Genomic DNA, 6062 nt, shown 5'->3' with positions numbered 1-6062 from the left:
CGCCGGCCCCCAGCCCCGCCCTGGGTTTGCTCTGTGCTCCCGGGCAGCAGCAGCGACCATTGCCTTCTCTGGCAGCCCTGGCGCCTGCGGTGCCCTGTGAGCCAAGTGTTGTCAGAGAATCATGGGATCGTTTTGGTTGGAAAAGACCCTCAAGATCGTTGAGTCCAACGGTTAACACACTCCTGGCACTGTCCCATGGCCTGAGAACCTCATCTCCGTTTGTCCAACCCTCCAGGGATGGTGACTCCAGCACTGCCCTGGGCAGCTTGTTCCAATGCCCCACAGCCCTTTGGGGAACAAATTGTTCCCAAGATCCAACCTCAACCTCCCCTGGCACAACTGCTTCCCCCGACAGCAGCAGTCCCCATGGTACCAGTGGTTGCTGGTGTGCAGCCAATGCCAGCGACCAGCCCCATGTACCAACACCTGCTGGGAACCTGTAGCAGCCAAACCGCCAGGTACCTGCAGTCTGACGCTGCGTCCCCTCTGCAACCCGTCTGTCCTTTTCACATCCCGCTGAGGAGCTTGGGCTACCCCAAGCCCCACTGCTGGAGATGGCAGCTCACTGCAATGGCCACGGTTCCACGCCATCCCTCTGAGGATGGCCGAGGGCTCCAGGGAGCAGAACCACAGGCATTCAGTGGGTGCACCCCGAGATCTGGTGGGAAGCCATGTGGCTGTTCCCAGGAGGTCTGAGGGGTCCCTGTGCATGGGTTGATGCTGTTCACACGCTGCCACCTCGTGGCCCTGGCCCCGGCTGGAAAGGGACACGTGCAGGGTGGCCCTGCTCTCCTAGGGTCTGCTGCCCACTTGCAGCAGGTTTTGGGTGAGCCAGCCACGGGCACTGCGCTCCCACAGCAGCCTCTGGTGCTGCAGCGGGCTGGTAACCGGTGGCAAACCCAGCTCACCCTGTTGGCATGGAGCTGCTGAAAGCTCCACCCCAAGCCGGCTCAGGAGAAAACATTCCCCCTCCCCTCAAGTCGGGATCTGCGGCTCAGCAGTGCCTGTGAGCAGGACAAGCCGGTGCTGGTGCTTGCAGCGCCTGCGGTCCTGGGCCAGCCCCAGCTTCTCCGGGTGGCCCGCAGCGAGGCTGGGCAGCAGCCAGGTCCAGCTGCAGGCGAGTCTGGCTGCCTGGGGAAGACGCACCAAGGGAGCAGCTCGGGGCACGGCTTCAGCTGCAGAAACTGGAATCAGATACTGGTGGCAGGTGGAAGGAGGTTCCCACGGAAGAGCGAGGCTGGACTGCCCTGCCTGTTGCTGCTGGCACGTCACATCGGCATCTGTGCAAACGGGCCCGAGCCCCGCGTGGGGCCAGGGGCAGTGCAGTGATGCTGGCGCTTGGGGAAGGTGCTGCCTGTGTGATAGTGGCCTCTGGCAACACTGGTCCTGGCTACCCAGGACCCAAAGCTCCGGGGGAAGTCAATTAGGAACATCTGCACAGACAAAGTCCAGGGCCCAGCACTGGTCTCTTCAACAATGGTTCCCACTGCAATTTGCATGTATAAGAATATTGCCATGGCAGCAGAAATTTGCATATTAATAGAAGCTAGTCTTAATTGTTGAGCTGCTCCTAATGTCTGGGAGCAGAAAGGAGCCTGCTGTGTTTTACCAAGCTGCAACTGCCGCTGCCAGGGGCCTTGCCTTCCCAGCCAAGTTCCTCAAAGCTCTCCATGCTCCTCCCTCTCCAGCCCCAGTCCCGCATGGAATCCCGTGAGATCTGCAGTTGCCCACAGCATCAATCTAGGAGTCAAAGCCCAGGCTCCCATCCTGCCTATGGGAGCCATCTGCATGTGCACCATCGATGCTGTACGTACCTCCTGCACTCCCAGGATCACCTGCGTTTCCCTCTGGGCACCCCAAGGCCCAGCCCTGCTGACTGTGCTGAAGTGGGTACAAGCCCTTGCGGAATCGGCAGAAGTGGCATGGCTGGTACCAAACAAAATGGTCCAGGGGCTCACCGGGGAAAGACTTGCATGGCTGTCCATTCCCGAGGTGTGGAGTCTCCCATCTCCTCTGCACAGGTTGCTCCCGGACCCTCATGGCAACGGCAGGAGACTCCTCTGAGCACCCCGGGGGGCGACCTGGGCTCCTGGAGCAGCATCTGCCGGAGCCCCCAGCTCTGCCAGGTTCAGCCCGGGCGGTGCTGGGGGCTCAGCGCGTCCCCTTGTCCCGCAGCCTCTGCCGAGGATCCTCCCCGAGGAGACGCTCCGCAGGTTCCAGCCCAGCCTGGCTCCCTCCTTCCCGGCGCTGAGCTGCGGCCCGGCCTTCGCCACTGGATGGCACACGAACCCCGGCGGAGGAGCCCGGGTGGTCCCGGGTTGCTGCGCAAACCCCCGGCTGCTCCGGGGAGGTGCTGGGGGATTCCGGGAGGTGCTGCGAGGTGCTGGAGGATGCCGGGGTGTGCTGGGAGGTGCTGGGGGATGCTAGAGATGCCTTGGGGGGTGCTGGGAGGTGTTGGGAGGTGCTGGGGGATGCTGGGGATGCCGGGAGGTGCTGAGAGGTATCGGGAGTCGTTGGGGGGTCCCGCGAGGTGCCAGGGGATGCCGGGGGTTCCTGGCAGGTGCTGGAGGATGCTGGGGGTCCCGGGAGGTGCCGGGAGTTGCTAGGGGGTCCCGGGAGGTGCTGGGGTGTCCCAGGAGGTGCTGGGCTCCCAGCCCCGCAGTTTTGCTCCCTCCTCGCAGCCTTTGGGAGCATCGGCGCTCGGTCGGAGCGGGACTCTGCCCTTGGCTGGGTACCACCTGCCGCACCTCCGGCTGCGTGCCCGCTGCTCCTCGGGAGTACACAGGGCTCTTCCCACTCAGCACTCCATCAGGATAAGAGCAAGCTCACCTCACTGTTCCTCGCAGGCTGGAAAATCAGGGAGGTCTTTAAACCTGCTGGCCTCGACAAGCACAGGCTGCAACGAGCTCTTTTATTTAATATTATCCTTCTCGCCAATGACTGCGGAGGAAGGCAGAGGGTATCGGTCTGGCCGATAACTGACAATAAAAACCCCTCTCTCCCCTGACTCCCTGACCAGCCCCTTCTCCCACATCTGCTCTTGTCCTCTGCTCAGCCCCCTTCCTCCTGCTCCAGGGGCTCCTCACCAGCACAGAGGTACCTCTGCATCCCTCCCCTCACTGGGATGGCTCCCAGCAGCACGCAGGCCATGCAGGGTGGCCCCATGCTGCGGGATGCCCAATGTTGCACTGCTGGGACGGGGCAGCACCGCACTGCCCAGGCTGCAGCTCCCAGCTGCAGTCAGGCTGCCCTGGCTTCACCCTGGTGCTGCCACCTCGTCGGCTGTGCCGCAGGTCCCTGGGTGCCCTGGGTCTCTGGGTGTCCTGGCTGTGCCTGGGAAGGTGAGCAGGTGGCCAGGGGAAGGGGCAGGGAGTCTCTCTGCTGCCCCTGGCCCCATTGTTCTCCCCTGTCAACAACAGCTGGGAGAGGAAATGGGGGCTAGGGGCATGCCAAGACACCCACTGCTAAAGAGAAGATAAGGAGGGAGGGGGCATTTACTGGTTTTCCAGGGGTGGCGGATGCAGCAGTGTCCCCTGCAGCGCAGGACAGGAGGGCGTTGTGTCCCCAGCCAGCCTGCCATGCTGTCACACAGGCATCCGATAGTGACTGGGGATCCGTGGGGTGGTCAGGCAGTGATTTATTCAGGACAGCGTGAAGACCAAATACTGTGATAAACTCTACAATAAAATAAAGCTGTAATTTTACAACCTTTAAGCTATATTTAAACTAAATGGAAATTAAACTTTTTAAAAGTCTGATTTTATTCAGATTTACGTTTTCATCATCAGACTAGATCAAAGGATTTCCTGGGCAAGTTTATTTTAGGAACCTTTTTGGGACGTACACCTGCAATGTTGCTGTATTTGGGGCACTCAGACTACAACAGACCAGTCACAGCTTTTCCTTGTTGCCACCCAGCATTATTTCTAGTGACAGAATAGGAATCGACCTGCGATCTGCTCTCTGGGGTGGTCAAGTGCCGGATCCAGGAAAGGAGACTGATGATATTGCAGCATCTCCGGCTGATCACCGCATCCCACTCACCCTGGCTGGGGTGCCCGGTTCAGGGGGAGGTGTCACACGAAAGGCTCTGCAAAGCCACCTTCTGGTCCCTTCACAGTATCACAGAATCCCAGGCTGGTTGGGGTTGCAGGAGCTCTGTAGATCCCCCAGCCCAGTCGTGCTCACGCAGGGTCACCAGAGCAGATCACACAGGTGGGTCCAGGAGGTTTGAATGTCTCAGAGGAGGAGACTCCACACCTGCTCTGGGCAGCCTGGGCCAGGCTCTGGCACCTCCCAGCAAAGAAGTTTCTCCTCATGTTCAGATGGACCCTCCTGTGTTTCAGTCTGTGCCCGTTGCCCCTCACCCTGGCGTTGGGCACCACTGAACAGAGTCTGGTCCATCCTCTGACACCCACCCTGAGATATTGATCCCATTGATCAGATCCATCTCAGCTTCTCTTCTCCAGCTGAACAGCCCCAGCTCTCTCAGCCTTTCCTCGTCAGAAAGATGCTCCAGACCCCATGCTGCTGACAGGTCCTGCTCAGAGGACACAGGGACCGATCCCGTTCAGGAGCCACAGTTGTGCAGCCATGCGAGCACCGACACTTCACCGGTCACCCCGCAGCCGTGTCCTGCCCAGCGCCACCGGCACTGCGGCCATGGGAGCTCGCGCAGCCAGCATGGGATCCAAAGAGCAGGCTGACATCAGAGCCAGGGCAAAGTCTGGTGGGACGCAGAGAGGTGTGAAAGGCAAAGCGCTGTCACGTGTGCCCAATACACGTGACAGCCGGTGGGGCATCAACGCCTGCGCTGCCTGCCTGGCACTCTGCTCTGCCCCGGCTGCATCCCGGCACAGACAGCAGGATGAGAGCAGGGCCAGGACAGGGATGTGTCCCACCGTGCGTGTCTCCTGGAGCAGGGAGGAGCATCCCATCCTGTGCCTGCCAGGTACCTTGGATGGACTGTGCTGCAGCTGCACCGGACAGTGTGTCCCCAGAGCATCCCAGTCCCCAGGCGCTGCGCTGGGATGACCACACCAGCCTGGGCTGGTGGCCTTCTGCTTATGGTGGCCTTCTGTTCATGGTGGCCTTCTGCTGGTGGTGGCCTTCTGCCGGCAGGGTGCAGGGACAAGCGGGTGCGTGTGAGGGTGCTGCACACCCCAGCCAGGGCATCGCCTTTCATGGGGCTTTGTCCACACCATCATTAATAATATCAAGGTGTTCTGCCAAGTTCTTTCCAGTAAACCTGTGACTTCATTCAAAGTGACAGGGAACCTGATTTATTATACTAATGAGCTGGCGATAAATAAACATGACCTGAGAGAATCCCAGTCCCACAATTCCATTCTTGTTCGGCTCCTTGAGGGAGATGAAAGGTTTCCTGCAGTTTCCCAGTGCTACCCAGAAGCTCCTCTACTTGATCTGCCAAAGCTTTCTCCTGCTGTCGAGCCTGGCATTTGATTGAATTGACAGAAGCGGCTTATTAATTGTACTAATGAGGGGCTCAGCAATATGGAGCGGTGGAGAGAGTCCAGTGTGGCTAATAAAACGCTCAGAGCTGAGCAGAGCATAAGGTCACCCTGTTGCCAGGCTACTGGCTAAGCTGCCTGGAAAACGAATATGTGAACCAGTAGGTGACTCTGGGAAAAATATTGCTCCATAATTAATAGGACAGTGATGCTTTCTTTTCTTCGGAAGAATATACGGTAGGGAGGGTGTGAGCGCGCAGGCGTCGCAGCCGTCCCCGCTCGGCAGCGGGCAGGGGATGGGCGGCTGGGGCGGCTGCGGGAGCTGTGCCGCGGTTGGGATGATGGGTCTGAGCACAGCAGGCTGTGCTAGGGGCTCCTGTCACCTGGTCCTTTCCCGGCAGCATCCCTGGAGTAGCCGATTTGCTCCCCGTGAGCGCCAGGCTGTGGGACAAGGGGCGAGAAGGTGTCCGCGCCACCATGGTGTGGCCCGAAGGGAGATTTTGGGTATCGGGTAACAATGAGGGAACTGGCCCGTGTTTGACCTGTACTCGTTTCCCAAATATCGCTGCAGGGAGAGATAAACAAGGCTGA

The 6062-nt window shown here is 59.7% G+C and overlaps 1 long non-coding RNA gene across 1 annotated transcript; it reads left to right on the top strand.

The window, feature by feature from the left end:
* The first annotated feature begins 1279 nt into the window (after positions 1-1279).
* On the top strand, positions 1280-5333 carry LOC135576048 (uncharacterized). The gene is made up of 2 exons (XR_010467614.1): positions 1280-1992; positions 2176-5333. It is a non-coding gene; the product is annotated as an uncharacterized LOC135576048 (long non-coding RNA).
* Positions 5334-6062: the final 729 nt, after the last annotated feature.

The sequence above is a fragment of the Columba livia genome, chromosome 22 (genome assembly GCF_036013475.1).
Source record: "Columba livia isolate bColLiv1 breed racing homer chromosome 22, bColLiv1.pat.W.v2, whole genome shotgun sequence".
NCBI classification, from domain to species: domain Eukaryota; kingdom Metazoa; phylum Chordata; class Aves; order Columbiformes; family Columbidae; genus Columba; species Columba livia.
The sequence above is the reverse complement of the archived record's forward strand: the minus strand, read 5'-3'. Positions and strand labels throughout refer to the sequence as shown.